Here is an 18,859-nt window from a genome sequence, read left to right on the forward strand (position 1 = left end):
TACCCTTCTCCACCTGCACACACAGCAAACATGGATGGCACATACACATGACCACCTGTAAATTGTCATGTATAGGTGGTTTACTGTGTGCATCCTACATAGGTAGCCCTCAACTATTGTACACACATTCACCATTGGCACAAGGTAAGTCAATACCTGAACAGTAAATTAAACTATCAGCATGTGTCCATACTGTATGTACAGGTTCATAGATACATAGGTAGGTAAATTCCCATCCGCCGGGGACACTCATAAGCATAGGCAAAACATGTCTGCTGTCGCCACCCCATTGATCAACTAACTGTCCCTCTGTGGAGCAGAGCCACTTGCGGGATCCCTGGGGTGTAGCTACTGTTCACCACCCACTCTGCAAGGATTATCCAGAGTGTCAGTGAGGGGTTTTGTATAATGTAATCAGGGATGTAGTTCCAAATAATTGTGAGTATCCCTGACAGGAATCTTCACAGATGTTTACATGTTACATAGTATACCTTAATCACAGCTTGCATATATAGGTAGTTCTTCACAGAATAATAAACATGTGGAACACACAACCGCTGAAATGTGCATTAATTACCCTTGCACTACCAGTGCCTGCTCTGAGAGGTAAGATATCACTGCCAGGATTAGAACATGCAACCTTGTACACATTCATCACAATAACATACCTCTAAGATACCCAAGATGTACCAATGGCAGTTGTGTATACTGACAGGATAAAACACAAAAGGTAGGAATATATTGAAATAAGACAAACTGGCATGTACCCAATGAAAGGTGTATATTTATATATATATATATATATATATATATATATATATATATATATATATATATATATATTTATAGAGAGAGAGATATGTCAATATATGGGGATATACATATATGATGGTTGTCAACATCATCCTCCACACCACCGTCAGTTTCCAACACATGCTGGTGAATCAAAGCTATGGCAGCCCCTAACATATACATATTAAAAGTTCCCTGTCTGTATACACCTATGGTGCAGAGTGTCTGGGAATACACATGTGTGTGTGCATGTGTGTGTGTGTGTGTGTGTGTGTGTGTGTGTGTGTGTGTGTGTGTGTGTGTGTGTGTGTGTGTGTGTGTAGGGCTTTCACACCTTATACTATTGTGCAATGGATGATGCTGGTGTAATTGGATGTGTTTGTGCTATTCCAGCTGCAGGGTATCTTAATTATTGTAACAACACCAGGCTGTATTCCCTTAACCAGAACATCACTTGCCGAACAACCCAAAACAGGCTCCGAAATACAAAAAGAATTCAAAAAGAATCACTGTGAAATGAACGTGATGTTTAGCGCTTTCACCTTTAATACACCAAAGGCTTCATCAGAGTAAAAAAAAGCTCTGATGAAGCCTTTGATGTATTAAAGGTGAAAGTGCTAAGCATCACGTTCATTTCATAGTGATTCATTTTGAATTTGTTTTGTATTTCAGAGCCTGTTTTGGGTTGTTCGGCAAGTGATGTTCTGGTTAAGGGAATACAGCCTGCTGTTGTTACTAGTTTGGTCGTGTTTCAGTTTATTGGCATGGTTATCTTAATTATTGGTTTTACAGCAGGTACTGCTATTGTGGGGCCTTTGGTGTTGACTTACGCTTATCTGCCATGATTCATCTATTGCACTTTACTTCTATTTTCAATCCGATTCACCTCCCATTGTCAGGCATGCATCCAGCTGCCGCCTTTCTTGTTTTGTGCTTCCACAACCCAGGATTGTGTTGGGAAATGTGTTATGCAGCTGATCTACTGCAAGTTTCCTTTGTTCTGCTGTGACAGTTCTCTTTTCTTTGCTGTATGGCACCTCCCCTTTCCTGTTTTGCAGGTAGCTGCTAGCAGCCTTGTTAGATGTTGCCTATGGGCCACTATGAGTTTCTAGGTGTTAATTACTCATTTTTACTGCAATTACCATGCTGCACCATTTCCTTATTGTCTTCCCATATCCTTCCTGTTTCAGCTGTGGTGCACGCCATGCACAACCATTTACCAGGTTTTGTGCGCAGTTTTATCCACATTCACATGAACTTTTGGTTACCTTGTTTGCTCTCAGCTAAGCAAAGCTATGGCTACTTCCACACCCCTATCCTGCGGCTTTGCTTAGCAACACACAACACAGATTAGCAATGATCCAATGTGCTTACAGTTATGGTGGTGCACCCCTCTCTTGATATCATGTTTTACCTCCAGGCCACTCCTCAGTGTTGTAATGCTACGCCATGTGGTACATCCTTACGCCAGCGGGGCATTTGCGATTCAGTATTTCTTGACTCATTTGCATGGCATTGACTACTAATTCCTAGTTACTGCATGGAACGCTGTCACAGACCCTTAGCAGCCCTTGCCCCATGGTTGTGGTGTAGCATGCCTGTCATTGACTATTATGGGGATATCATGAATTGTGTTACATTACAGTTTTATGACATCTAAATATATTTTCCTTGTGATCTCGTTTGAGCACTGATGCACTGCGGTTTTACTTTGTGTTGGTGTGGCTATGACATTAAATGTTATTTTTTATATGTTGTGTATGTTGTTTTATGCCATTGGCTATATATTTAGCCATTGGCATATATTAACATTATAATACGTAAGTTTGATCCGCTTTCAGTGCTCCGATTTTATGTTTGACAAAATGTAAACTTTTTTTGGTTTACATTTCTACATGCTTACGCTGCGCCTACACAACTTCATGAATCACTATATACCTTCATTTGCATGCTACACTGCTGTGCATGGGGTACTTAGCATACATGCACCAGGAGCTGCACAGCTCTGGCATATGCTGGTAGTGCACACGGAAGCAGTTCTTACCTGAATCGCTCGACAGCCATATTTGGCACTAGATCGCCGATGCTACTCCGGCACATGGTGCAAGCTTCATGAATCCCGGGGCTGATCTTTTCATGATGGCAAGAAATTCCCTATTATGGACATGTTTATTGAAATATTGACATCAGTATATAAAAACATATGTCTACTTGCACAATTTGCAATATAAATAACACATAATACCTCTCATGATGTACAAGTTATAGTGCAAACTTCAAAGAAAATTTTCTTTAAGACCTGTAAGATCTCACCTGACAGTGTACTATATTTTTTAAATCATCTGATGTGTGAAATGTTAAAATTGATATGTAAACATTTCATATCTTCATATTTTTAGAGTCTACCCCTCTAATTTGTATCTCAGAAACTCACTAAGTCATCTGCAGTGTATGAGATACTCCCATATTTTACCATTAACCTTCTGTGCAGCTGCTGCATGTTATATCTATCTTTACAACATTAAAAACATTACATTTTTTGTTGTTTTTCACATGTAAGCTAATCTAAGTTGCATTTATCTATCATTCCTTAAGTGAAACAGTTCTAGTTTTGGGAGTCTATTTCTTCATTAGTTTTTAATATTGCAAATATGTAAAGATTCATTGACTTCAAGAGAATAATACGTTGCAACTTATTATCCTTGCATTTTTAACTTTCTAAGATCAAGCTTAACCAGTGTTGTTCATTTGTTTCCTTTATAGTTTATAACAGTATACAATCTGTACATGTACGTACAAGCACTGCATCTATGAGAAAAAATACAGGCAGTTAGAACAACAAGAAAAATAAATGATAAGCAAAGCAAGGCATCTCAGAGGCAGTACAGTTTATTTCTCATGTGTCTGACAAAGATTACAAATGAGCACAGCACTTTATATACTGTTTGACAGCTGTAGTCCTACATCTTAAGACATACATTGTGTCCTAAATTGGTCATGCAGTTATTTTAAAAGTGCTATTATGACAGCTTTTTTCTTTTTTTTGTAACAAGTACAGATGCAAGCATTTCTTGCTTCTGCTTTACCATCATATGTTCTTATGTATTGATTATTTCACCTTCATTATTATTATTACTACTGCTGAATAATTTAGAATTAATAAGTTTGCAACTTACAAAGTATTACAAAAGCTTGATAAAAACTTCATATAAAATCTGCATGTATATGCAAGGTACAACATTTGCTCCTGTCATTCATTCTATAGAGAATGTATGGAATAGAACAATATACATTTTCTTATTCGTTGATTATTGTAGCATATATGTACATTTTACAAATCATGTATTTTACATTCTTTATATTCTTTATACATATGGTTTAAGAATGTTTTGATAGAAATTGAAAATTACTGATTAATACATGTTTTATTCAACTTTGAATAGAAGAGCTGTTACAATACATCAGTGTGTGTCAGTGGGAGACCCTTGTGCCAGTCTGCTGTGACCTTTTCATTCTATTTTTTTTCTCTAACAGCAAGCTGGGATGACAATTCTAAAAATCATTGCAAAGTCTTATAGCTGGTTTACATCTGTCATCTGACATCTGATTATTAGAGGAATTATTTTCAAAATAAATATTTATTCATATTGATAATTATGCCTTGATAAAGACAGGAATTATTTATAAGCACTATCTTCTCTTGGCTGATGAACTTTTAGCCAGGCATTATATTTACTTCAGCTTTGTATTATTTTAAGTTACTGGCATTCAAATAAAAGATTGTTCACACACGTTGCTCAAGGAAGATTTAGTAAGCTGGTGTCTCAAAATTGTTTGAGATTCCAGTGCTATAACAGTTCCCCCTGAACAGACATAAGAACTCATGTTTCTTGACCTTATTCAGTGAATATCATCAAGTTTTGTTGGCTCAGAGTATTTCATAAATCATATGATATCTTGGACCTGATGCACTTGGTCCATTGTCAAAACCTGTACTGCTTGTCATTGTACACATTCAATTCTACACTTAATGACAACAGTTATGAGGCTTATACATCCTAAAATACCAACTATGACCACTATACGCTGCATTATTTTCCTCCCCAGCCACTGATAGAACCACTCAGCCAAGAGAACTATATACCATTTCCTATATGTGCTTTTTGAGCAATTTTCTCAGTTAGCTTAAGGTGACTCCTGATTTCAGGTTCATTATTAGGAATATAAGTACAACATTCCTCTCCTATAAATGCACAAATACCTCCTTTACTAGCAAGGACAAAATCTAATGCTATGCGGGTCTGTAACACTACTTTCCTCATGGCAGTCATTTTTAGGTCACTTTTAATTCCTCTAATAGACCTGCCAATTTTCTAATTTCCCAAATAGCTTTCCCTGCTCCATAGAATGAAAGATTGCTGGTCCTGCAAGGACATCCTCCAGATTCTCTATAGCTTGAACAGTGCGCAAGATCATTGCAGGAGCTCCAGCAGGCAATATGTCTGCCGTGCGATCCAGGAACAGTCTGCAGGGGCGTGCATGAATGCTCCTGCACTAATCCTGCACGTAGTAAGCCCCTGTATGCAAATCACTCCATTTGCAGGAGAAATCTATGCAAATTAGGTGATTTAAAAATCCAGGAAGCTTGCAACTGGCCGTGCAGGGATAGTGGAATCTGCAGAAATGTACTAGGTCAGTAACCGAGTACATATCTGCAAAATCCAAAACGGAGCTGTGACAGCTCCAAATAAAGGCTGCATATCATGTAGCAAGCATGCCAATGGCCAAGTATAAGGCCATTGGCATTGCAAACTGTAAAAAAAAAATAAAATAATCAATTCTTTTTTTTAGCCGATCTAAGCTGTTTAAGCATAGGACATGGGATTGGGGGAAAATAACAAAATAAACCTAAATTAAGCATTCTAACTAAAATCAGTATTCTGCCATGCAAGTCAATGGCAGCCAGATGACAACATGTCCAGTGAGTAGTGGTTGCTGAGGGGGAGGCTCAGTTTGAGACATGTAACTATGCATTAGCAGGCAATCCTATGGAAATAAGGGGAAGGTTACTGAATCATAGTTTTCACCAGCATGTGAGTCAGGTCCCAACAGTGTAAGAGTAGGAGTAGCTTGGTGCAAGCCTAGGAGTTAGGTGACATCATGTGGGGGTGTGTCAGGCATACTGTAAGCGGACTGGAGCCCTGTGGCTCGGGTTTGCTCATAGCTTAGCACAGCTAAGCTAGGGGGGTGTGTCTAAACCTGCCTAGCACTCTTTACAATGCCTAAGCAGGTGTGCACATTGCACAATGGGTTTTAATGGCAGAAAAAAAGTTAAACCAGAAAACTGCAGCAATGTGCACATTTGTGCACTCTGTTTGTGTGGCGTGCCCAGGGCTTAAACAGGAAGGCAATGGGAAGGGAAAACAGCAGTAGGAAGGTAACCAAGGAGAACTAGCATAGCTGCCAGGTGGAATGTATCAGAATCAGCCAATTAGACAGACAACAGACTAGCCCATCCCAGAACACTACTATAAACTATGCGAACACCTTCCCCTCTGGTTCTTCCCACACTCTACACCACTGGTGTAAACAAGCAGGGAACTTTTAACACTTACAATAGCAAAATGATAGGGGCTGCAATAGCTATCATACAACAACTTGTGGAAGAGGCTGAGGGTGGTAAGGATGTGAATGCTGTCAATGAACTCACAGTGATGAGACTTTGAAGAGTGTACAGACCTAGGATACCCTACCAGGGGCTTCATGAGCTGGAGATAGTGGAGTGCTATAAGGTGGACAGGGACCTCTTACAGCAAATTGTTGAGCTGTGCCAGCCACGCCTCACACACAGTACTAACAGAGGGGAATCCATCCTAGTGGATACCAAGGTATGTGTTGGCCTAAGAATACTAGCTACAGGTACCTTCCAAAGGCCAACTGAGAATATGATGGGGATCTCACAAGAATCAGCATCCAGGGTACTCCACCAGTTCCTGGATGCCATGTCAGCACATATCGGTGAGCACGTATATTCCCTAACAACAGTGATGCACTAGCCAGCAATATGCAACTGTTCCACCTATTAGCAGAATACCCTGAGGTAGTGGGTGCTATAGACTGCACTCACATATGCATCAAAGCACCACCTGTTGAGCGGGGTAGGGACTACATCAACCGCAAGGGCTTCCCCTCCATCAACTGCTAGGTCATGTGCAATGCCCAGGGCATAATAATGAATGTGTGTGCTGGCTTCCCTGGAAGCTATCACAATTCCCACATCTGGCATCTGACAAAGCTGCAGAGATTTGCCAATGGGGATATCCCTGACGGTCACCTAGTGGGGGATGCTGGATATGCACTGGAGCCGTGGCTGAAGACACCCATCAGAAATGCACACATACCCGAACAAGAACTCCATAATGAGGCACACGTACAGACGAGAATTATAGTAGAGCATGTGTTTGGGATGCTCAAGTCACTTTTCCAGTGCCTGGAGACATCCGATGGAGCCTTGCAGGACTCACCAGCTACATGTACCCAAATTATCCTCGTATGTGCCATGCTAAACAATATGATCCTGCGGAAACAGCTGCAGCAGGAACAGCACAGGGCAGGGCCACACAGCCCCCCACCATTGCCAAGGCCTGCACAGGTACAAAGCGACTCAGAGGAACAACCTGAGCCTGCCCCAGTAGGCAGAAGGAGGCATGCCCAGTATGCCCTAGCCTTGGCAAAGAGACAATGCATAGCATATACACTGACACAGGAGGGACTCAAGGAATGATAACTCTTTCTGACTCTCACATACAGTAAAAGGGATGCCAAACATTACACTACCTGTGCTCAACCATGTGTAAGGAATGTACTATGTGCATCCGACATAGGCAGCCCTGCAGCACCACCCTCAATACTGGGACACCCACAAGGTAAGTGACTCACCCAAGCCAGTCAGGGGCTTCACATACCCAACAACAGTCACAGCCAGTAGGACAGGTGTAGACAAACACAAACAAAGGCTGTGCTATGGCCTCTGAATGATGCCTATGGGTAACCTCCCCCCCCAGGCCTACACAGACAAATGACAGTAGGTCAGACAGTAGGATTCCAGTTCTGAAGGGTAGGAAGTCTGAAACTAATATGTAGGTAAATAAAAGCTAACATCTGTAGTACACTGGTATGCCTCTATGCAGCATGATAGGTAAGACTACAGAATGAAATGGAGTACCTGACATACCAGTATGGTCATATCAAATGTGTACAAGTGTCAGGTGTACCCTCCATCCTATGTAGACATGTAGTAACAGGCAGGTGTGCCTCCCCAATCCTGTGTAGACATGTAGAAATAGTTAGGTGTGCCCCCCCATCATACGTAGAAATGTAGTAACAGTCAGGTGTGCCCCCGCAAAGCCTGTGTTGAAATGTAGAAATAGTCAGGTGTGCCCCCATCCCACGTATAAATGTAGTAACAGTCAGGTTTGCCCCCCTAATTCTGTGTAGAAATAGTCACGTGTGCCCCTCCATCCCATGTAGAAATGTAGTAACATTCAATACTATGTGATCGATGGATACCCTGCAGAAACAGTATGCTACCTGTAGGTGTACAACACATAGGTCAGCAATGAATTACAGGCTACCTGGACTTGATCCACACATTTAATACAGACAGGCATACTGGGCTTGCTCACACACTTAGAGAAATGAAGGCAATGTCAGTCAACAACACACTGAAAGGTCATACTGGGCATGCTCACACACTTTAGTGCAGACACTCCTCAGTATGCACCACACATGCTTTGCATACACACAGTGGACAGGAATACAGACATATATCTAAGGACAACACACTATAACAAGCCAAAGGTAGACATACATAGATGTGTGGAAGAGGATGACGGTGACAAGGAGCCACCCAGGCCTGTCTCACCCAGCACACAGCCAAAGGGCCACAACCACATGAGGTTCGGATGTCACTCACTGTAGATACTAGCCAACGGTATCTGTCAGTAGTACAGACTATGCGGTACAAGTGCTAGCTGTGCAATATGACTATACAAGGAAGGTGTCATCTAGCATCTGTATACACATACCTGTGAATTATGATCCTGTGTGTGCCTGCATGTGGTGTGTTGACCTCTAGATGAATGGCTTATGGCCCATGCACACACACTGCCCTCCCCAAAGCCCTACTATGACAAGCCTGCTGAGGTCATCCACTGTGAAATACACCTTTGGGAGAGCTGTAGCCCAATAATTTCTGTGACTCACCCCATAACTGCATACTGCTGTAGTGTGATAAACTAGTTAGATAGGAGTTCTAATCCCAGATTTGGCAAGTGTGTGTGTCTGTTTGTGTAGAGAGTAATGCTTTTTAGGGTAGTCACACTCCCTACAGTTCAAATGCTCAACATTGGCAAGGCTGTTGATGTCATCCACCTAGAAATACACCTCTGTGAAGGCTGTAGCCCAGTCATCTCTGCAGTGTGTCCTATAAGTGCATACTGCTGTAGTATGATACATTAGTTAGGTAGGTGTTTGAATCCCAGACATAGCAAATGCATGTGTGTATGTGTCTGTCTATATAGAGAGCAATGCTTTTTAGGGAAGTCACACTCCCTACAATTCAAATGCTCAACTTTGGCAAGGCTACTGATATCATCCACCTAGAAATACACCTCTGTGAAGATTATAGCCCAGTAATTTCCGTAGCGCATCCTATAACTGCATACTGCTGTAGTGTGAGAAATTAGTTTGGTAGCTGTTCTAATCCCAGACTAGGCAAGTGTGTTTGTGTGTGTGCCTGTCTGACTCTGTCTGTGTAGAGAACAATACGCTTTAAGGTATCACACAACCTGCAATAAAAATGCTCAGCTTTAGCAAAGCTTCTCCTGTCATCCACCTAGAAATACACCTCTGTAAAGGTTGTAGCCCAGTAATCTCCATAGCATGTCATATAACTGCATACTGTTGTAGTGTGATATATTAGTTAGGTAGGTGTTCCAATCCCAGACTTGGCAAGTGTGTGTGTTTCTGTCTGACTCTGTGGAGAGAGCAATGCTTTTTAGGGTAGTCACACTCCCTACAATTCAAATGCTCAATGCTTTTTAGGGTAGTCACACTCCCTACAATTCAAATGCTCAACTTTGGCAAGGCTGCTGATATCATCCGCCTAGAAATACACCTCTGTGAAGGTTGTAACCCGGTAATCTCTATAGCGCATCCTATAACTGTGTACTGCTGTAGTGTGATACATTAGCTAGGTAGGTATTCTAATCCCAGACTTGGCAAGTGCATGTGTGCGTGCATCTGTCTGACTCTGTCTGTGTAGAGAGCAATGCTTAGTAGTCACACTTCCTACAATTCAAATGCTCAACTTTGGCAAGCCTGCTGATGTCATCCACCTAGAAATACACCTCTGGGAAAGCTGTAGCCCAGCAATCTGCGTTGGGTCTGCCATAACTGCATACTGCTGTACTGTGATATAGAACTATGGTAGGGTTCTATTCCCACCCATGGCAGTTCTAGATGTTTTATATGTGTTTCAATGTCTGTGTAGGGAGCAATGCATTTTAGGCTAGTCACACTCAGTACATTTCAAATACCCTACTTTGGCAATCCTGATGATGTCATTCATTGTGAAATATACATTTGGGGAAGGCGTTTTCCAGTAATCCCCATGGTGCATCCTATAACAGCTCCATGCTGTAGTGTGATATAGACCTCTGTTAGGGGTTCTATACCCACACATGTTAGTTGTTGATGTTTTGTTTGTGCGTCAATGTCTGTGTAGAGAGCAATGCATTTTAGCCTAGCCACACTCACTACAATTCGAATGTCCTACTTTGGCAATCCTGCTGATGTCATCCAATGTGATATACACCTTTGGGGAAGGAGTACTCTAATAATCTCCATGGTGCGTACTCTAACTGCATAATGCTGTAGTTTAATAAACTAGTTAGGTAGGGGTTCTACTCCCAGACATGACAGGTGTGTGTGTGTTTGTAACTCATATCCTGTGTGGAGGTGGGTGTGAGTGTGTGATACCTGGGCCCAATGTAGAGTGGGTTTTGCAAATTTCTTATATGATGGCCCTAATATATATCACAATGTCCACCATACAGGGATAACAGATGTAAAATAGCTGAGAGGCTGGGGTGCAAATCCATACCCATACATGTGACATCAAGACCAGGCAATCACAGTTAGCATCCTCAGTACTGCCCAGAACACACTCTCAACCCATGTACCCATGTCTCATACACACACAAACACACATGCCAAGGCAACAGCCAATATGTGGGTAGTACACTGCATATTGGCCACTGATAATAACTATGGAGTGAATGCAGTGGGCTACAGAGGATATGGCTCCCTGTCCATCTGTCCAATAGGCATGTACATGCAGACAGTGCACCTTCCCCATGTTAACCACTGGACACCTGCAGCACCTGTGGTGCCATCAAATGTGTCCCACAAAGGACATATCATGCCTGAAAACGTGCCCGGTATGGACAGATGCCACTGACACCAGGGAATGTTGTTAGCATGCTATCAATGTTGGTGAAGGATAAATCTGCTGTCCATTACCAGTTCCTACCACATCTGATGATAATCTGAGTACACAACATGGGCCACACATCCCAGGTACAGTTTCACATGTCACTATACATGCATGTGGGAGGTGTGCACATCCCAGACACTGTCCATGTCATAGACTAAGGAACACATACATGGCAAGCGATGCACAGCATTGGCCGCACACAATAGTCACCTAGGTGACTGGATGAGGGATACAATATCCACCTGTCGGGACAAATGCAGAAACTACAGCCCTGAGCTACAATACAGACCATTGTCATGTGGCCTGATGCCAAGGTATACCCATCACCTAGCTTGTATAGCCGTCTGGCACAGTCGACCACCACACACCCGTGCAAAAATGCACCCATGCATGTCAGTACTGGCACCCTGTGTGTTTGTGTGTGTGTGTTGTATGATGTGTATGATCACATCCACACTCACTACAACCCCCATTGACATACTGAAGCAGGCTGTCTGATGTCAGACACCTCCCCATACCCTTTGTCCATATAACCTCCATATGACCCATGTGGTGTATGTGATACCTGCACAGTAATGTGTTGTGGCAATCTCACTAGTGATGAGTTGTAATCCTGGCCCTGCTATGTGTGTCAATGTGTGTGCATCCCTGTGAGAGTGTGGCTGTGTTGATGCTGGCACCTGTTCATGCAGACAGGCATGTGTACTTCACCTACCATATAGCTACCATATCCCTGTTGCAGATGTCACTCACCATTATATATATGTTCTGAGGGGTCCACAACAGGTAACCTATGTGGCACATCTAGTAACTGCATAGAACTGTAACAGCACTACATAGTCGTCAGGGGTTTGATACCCTGTGCTGGTAAGTGTGTGACAGAAACATGCTTAAATTTTACTCTCCCACCCCTCACTGACTTGTATTTGGCTCTGTCTGCCTCTCTCACTCCCTCACTGGTGGATGTGGAGACCTACACCTGTTTTGCTTAGGCAGCAGCATATGTATTTTAGGAAATGCTCATGACCAGCTGATGGCCTCTGCATGAATTTCAGCCCTCCCTAGCTGATTGCATGTGGAACAGCTGTGATAACATTCCCATACCAATTGCATAGAAACAAACTCCAATATCTAGGAACATCATATTGGTGTTGGGCCTTTTCATTCACTGTGAGCAGGAACTCGATCTGTTGTTTGGCAAACAGCATCTCAGATGGATTGGGGATTTACCTTTGACAACATACACTGTGGAAACAGGCCAACACACAGGAGGGGGATGTGCCTGACCAGACCACAGACTGTAAGTGCTGCTATACTGCATTTGGAGTAATGTTGGTTTAACAGGGTGTGTGCAGATATGGCTGTCCTACATGTATTAATACCTGCCATGTCATTTCTATGTTTATGAGGACTCCCCTTCTGTAGGGTCATCTGCAGACTGGGCAGTGTGTGGTGCCTTTGGTTTCATGTGTTACCCACAGAGCATGTATCTGTGAACTGCAGAAGGTACTGTGAGGATTGCAGTCTGCAGATAGTGAAAGCTGTGACAGTGACTAACTTCATATCCCTCATAGGACATATGTTGCAACAAACCCTGTTACAACAGTAAATGCATGATGTTATCACAGCAACATGTCAATATTGGCCTTGTGTGTGTGCTTCCAGTCACAACTCTGTCAACCTTTGTACATATTCATGCATTAAGAGGTGCATATGTGCTGTACACTATCATTAGTGTCATCTTATCTGATAACAAGCCAGTGAGATATCAGACTGCTACACATGTTATGCACAGTAGGGGTTATATCTGATGACATAACTTGGGCATTCTGTGGTTGTTTGTACAGTACTGAGGTCTCTGTACTTATGGTGAATGTCGACAGTGTGTGTATTGTTAATATGTTCCTTGGCCTGTGTACAGACTGTGGTAGATGTCATCGTTCTAGGTCCCATCCTATCTGATGTTACATGCTGCTCCACTGTATGTTACCATATAGGCTTACATGTTTGTAGGGCCATACACACGCATGTCCCATACCACAGACAAGCATCAGGCCACACTGTGTAGTGGCCCAGTATGTGTAGGGTTACTGTGTGAGTGGCACGTATGAGGATGGTGTTGTACAGATAGTCCATATACTGTAATAATATGCTATCTTACCATATGTGGTTGTGGCTGTGTTCACATTGGTTGTGGTTATGCACTTTCACACAGGTGTATCTTACCCTGTGCTGTGACATGCCTGTAGAGCCTGCTATATTTATTTATTTTATTTGATTTTACATTTGTTGACTGGGAGAGTCCAACTGGATTACAAGTCCATTTTCAGTGGATGCCCGGGGAGAAAAGCTCAAAGAGAACAATTATTTTACAAAACATAGTTTTAAGGACAGAATTTTGACATACAATTTCCATAGAAGAGACTTTGACATACATATTAACTAACAGATAGGATACATTCATTCTCTTCAATATAATATTACATTTTAGAATATATTCCTAAGTTTAGGATTCCTGTGATAGATTTACTATCAGAGTAAAAGCAGAGAGATGTAGAATAAGGCTCCAAGAGAGCAGATGATGCTCGCTATAGTTGAGAAGGATAACAAACTGATTCACTATATGTCTTCACCTGGTTTTAGTTGAGAAGGATAACAAATTGATTTACAATATGTCTTCTCCTGGTTTTAGTTGCTTATGGAGAGCTCAACATTGCTGGGGTAGTTTTCCCTAACTCATGGAGAGATGGGGATGAGCAGTAGATTAACAGTCCTAAGTGGGTACAGTACTATGATTGGTTGGCTTAGCAGAGTTACTTAAGTTAGGTGAAGTATTCTAATGAGACATTAGCCAGGGGGGATACAGGATCAAAGCTGATTATTTAAAAAGTGAGTTTTAACAAATTTCTTGAATGGTGATGGGGATTTGTTGTCAGTTATGTGGGCAGGAAGGGAGTTCCAGTTTTTGCTATACAGTAGCTGTAGACAGACTTACCAACTTAATTGTTATATTTGGTTACATTGAGGAGGTTTTGTGTGCTAGAACTCAAGGGCCTGGTGGTTGTATAGGGTTGCAAAAGACTTTGTTAGGCTAGGGTGTTTTCAGAGTTATGTATTATTTTGGGAGCTAATGATAGTTGATTGAGTTGAAGTAGTAGTGGTAGTTCTAGCCAATTGAGTTTTTTTAGGCATTCACAGTGATGTGTTCTGATGGGAGAGGTTGTAGCAAATTTGGCTATCTTATTATAAAAACTATCAAGTTTGTTTAGGTCAGATTTGCAGAGCTTTGTAAGCACAGGAGAGGCATAAAGTAAGGGATAGTAGGTGAGTTCTCGCTATTGTAGTTTTGGAGTGGTCAGTGAGGATTTTTTTATTGCGATATAGTCGGCCAAGTTTTTTATGTACTTTTTTATGGTTATAGAAATATGTAGGTCAAATCTAAGGTGATTATCTGTTTCAACCCCTAATGGTTTGGTATGAATTGTGTGGGTGATTGAGGTCTTGTTAAAGGAGGAGATGAAGAAAGAATCAGTGGGAGTTGTGGCTCTGTGGGAGCTAAAGAGTACTAGCTTTGTTTTACTTGGGTTCAGAATGAGCCTTTGGTTTGTAATCCAAGTTTCTGCTAGGTAAAAGCATTCTTGTGTTAGGGAGTGAAGGATGTCAATTGATTTGGCTGCACATATTATGGTGGTGTCATCTGCATATTGCACTATTGAGGTTTTAGGAATGCTGTTTGGGAGCTGATTGGTGAAAAGGGTAAAAAGAAGTGGCCCCAGGATGGAGCTTTAGGGTACTCTTAGGGAGACTGGTGGGGGGGGGAGTTGGTTTTGTCACATGACAGCTTGTTTCCTTCCCTCTAGGTAGTTTTTGAACCAGGAGATGGCAGGGGTGGTAAGGTTTAGAGTTGCTAGTGAAAGAAGTTTATTGTGGTTAACCATATTGAATGCTTTGTACAAGTCAAGGAAGGTGGCAGATACAAGGAGTCCATTGTTTCTGTGAATATTGACAATGTTGGTGAATTCTGTTAGCAGTGGAGATGTGCTATGGAAGGGTCTAAAGCCATGTTGTTGTGTTGCTATTAGATTATTTTCTAGGAGATATTTCATTAGTTGCTTGTGTATTATCCACTCTAAAATTTTAGATAAAGGGGGTAGTATGGCTATAGGGTGGTAGTTATTGAGTTCCAGAGAGGTTCCCCCTTTATGTAAAGGGATGATATGTGATATTTTCCATAGCATGGGTACCATACACACACACACACACACACACACACACATATATATATATATATATATATATATATATATATATATATATATATATATAGAGAGATATGCAGATACATGTGCAGGTACGGCCAGTGTTGAACCAGTCTGCCTGTAGCCTGCACAGTGCTTTGTTACATGCCTAGCAGCTTAGTGTACTTACCCAGTGAGATGTCATGTCCAGATACTTGCCAGATGTACTGCTGCCGGGCCTCCCTTAACAGTCATGTATGTCAGACAGAGCGGTGGGATACTGTACAGATGTATGCCAATATCTAGTGGGTAGTATGTGGCCATGGCACCTCTGTACCAGCAGTTATTATGTGTCAGGACAAACAGGGGTGTGTGAATGCATAACCTTATGGGGGAGAATGTATACCAGGCGTTATGTGTTATACCCATATACATGGCTGTTAACATCCATATTGTCAGGCTTGGTCCACATGTTCTGCACTAAGGGGTTCTGTGAATACCTCTGGACTGTACAGTGTTTGTCAAAATGTCTGCATCTATTGGCCAGTATCTCTGCTGTAGTCCACAGGAGCATTACGTGCTTGCAGCGGTACTGTATCATGATGTCCGTAGGATGTCTTCCAGTAGCCAATGGCGCACATGTGAAAAGCAGATGTGACCTCCCACACACACCATGCCTGTGAAGACAATCCCTATTACAGTAGCAGTAGTCTACTAATATACTTGATATACATACCTGACATCCTCTTGCACTACGAAGTTGGGACTATAGGGGCTGAGGTAGAGCTACATCCCATGTTCAGGACATATGGTGAATATATCTGTACATATGATTATCCAGATATCTATATAGATAATTACACATGTACATATCAACATATATAGATTGGTGTGTATATCTACATAGTTATGCATATACCCACCCAGATATATGCATATACAAAGCATTATATGTCCACACATATACAGATTGTGATACATATGCACATATACGTATTCCACGCTGCCATTCCTGCCAGCAGTCCACTGCTGTTGTATTCCCCCACACATACAGTGGGGCTGGGGCCATATATGTGTGGGCTTCAACTACACAATACATATGTGCCCATATGCACTCCAGAGGCCAGTGTATGTAACAGTGGTATATGGTCCTGCATTATTGAGTCTGGGGGATGCACCATACATAACCTAGGCTGTTACAAAATGTGGGGGTATCAGGGGTGAGCTGCCTTATGGTATTTGGATGTACAGTACCATACATTTCACCTATCTTGACATTACTTACATAAAGTGGGTTACTGCAGACCTACTGCCTCCTGCCACACAGACTGTTCAGTTTGCCAGTGTGTCATTGATGGTGTCAGTTATGCATTGTTATGTAACAGCTACATCCCATTTGGTCAACTGAAGTCTTTACCACCTAGTGATCGTGTACAGAGTGTAGATCGAGGCTGCTGGACTATACACCTGCATCACTTACTGTTGATTGCGTGGTATCCTGTGGCCCAGTCTGTCTTCACTATTGTATGATTTGGAGAGCTTGGCCTGGGCAGCAACAGTTGTGAACCTTTCCAGACTACTGTATTAGTATAACTGTTTCCCAGTCCCATTACTCTGTTTATGTGGATGTCAGTGTCTGAATAACTATATGACATGGCATATAAAACTGTAATAGTACACAAGTAAAGGTTTTCCATTTCTGCAAACCTGTGTGTGGGGTTTTATCCTATGACCTCTCTGTGGGTATATGTTGCAGGCAACAAATGTCATTTGTATGGGTGGCTCATCCAGTGTCCACTTGTTAGGGTGTTAACTGTAGGCATATTGGCTGATCCATATTATGTGCGCCTACTACATAAGTATTTTACTGTACATATCTGTGTGTGTGTATGTGTAGTCACATGTATATCTATATGTATATGTATATATATATACATATATATATATATATATATATATAAATATATATATATATATATATATATATATATATATATATATATATATATATATATGTGTATATCTGTATCTGCATATATGTGGCTGTGTATATGCATCCTGGGGATGTTGATAGCTTCCACATTTTACATTTCCTATGGGAGCCAGACTGTAAAGCAGGATATGTTACCAATACCAGCCTGACATCATACAGGTGGGATGTAGTACTGTTAACATTGTGTACCCATGTCATGTCAGGACCTGGTTATGGTATCTGCAACACTCGGTAGTGTATTGCAGGGCATACGTGTTTGGCTGTGGGGGGTGGGTATACCTATCCGTACAAGATATATATCGTTTGGGGCCTCTCAACCCCATTAACGGTGCATGTGGACACATATGATTTAGTTAATCATCCATTAATATCTACACATGTATGTCCATATATACCTATATGGATATATATATATATATATATATATATATATATATATATATATATCTGCTTACATATATATAACTATGTCCGTATATACTTACATAGATATATATCTTCTTACATATATGTAACTTGCTGTGTATATGTAGACACATATATGTGTGGATAAAGGCATTTGCATGAATATATGTTCATATATATATTTATATATATATATATATATATATATATATATATATATATATATATATATATAGAGAGAGAGAGAGAGAGAGAGATATGTTGTTGTTGTTTAGATATTAATATATTTACACACACACACACACACACACACACACACACAGACATACATCTACATGTTGGACCACATTCTCTGTACTGTTTAATGACTGGGCTGGATGATAGGTTTTAGAAATCAATAGGGCTATGTATATCTGGCATGGCTTAGTGGTAAAGCACTTTGTCTATGGTGTGCAGGATCCTCGGTTTGAGCCTTGCAGAGGCTATTTATGTTGTTGCTTGGCAAAACATGGGCCACTGGATACAAAGTGAGTAAGGCACTTTAAAGCAGGTGTAAGTGGGTTTGCGCAGAAGAAAGCACTGCTAACTTCCGGTTACAGTTTCTTATACTCAGTTTGCCTCTATATTGCTTAACCAGTGTAGGCATTGCTTACTCATGCACAAACAGGCTTAGACCCACTTACTGCTGTTTAAAAGTGCTTACTCTTGCTTACCCCTGAATTCATTTCTTTAAAAGAAAAGAAAAAGTTTGATAGGAAAGTGGTGAAAAAGGGGCACAAAGAGGGAAATACAGTACGGAAAATAGCTAGGGATGTGCAGGAAGGGTATAGGGAAGGGCCATAGCTGCCCACTTCTTCTACAGCAACAGCTGTG

This window comes from Protopterus annectens, chromosome 5.part1 (genome assembly GCF_019279795.1).
Source record: "Protopterus annectens isolate FY-2018-M chromosome 5.part1, PAN1.0, whole genome shotgun sequence".
Lineage (NCBI taxonomy): Eukaryota > Metazoa > Chordata > Ceratodontiformes > Protopteridae > Protopterus > Protopterus annectens.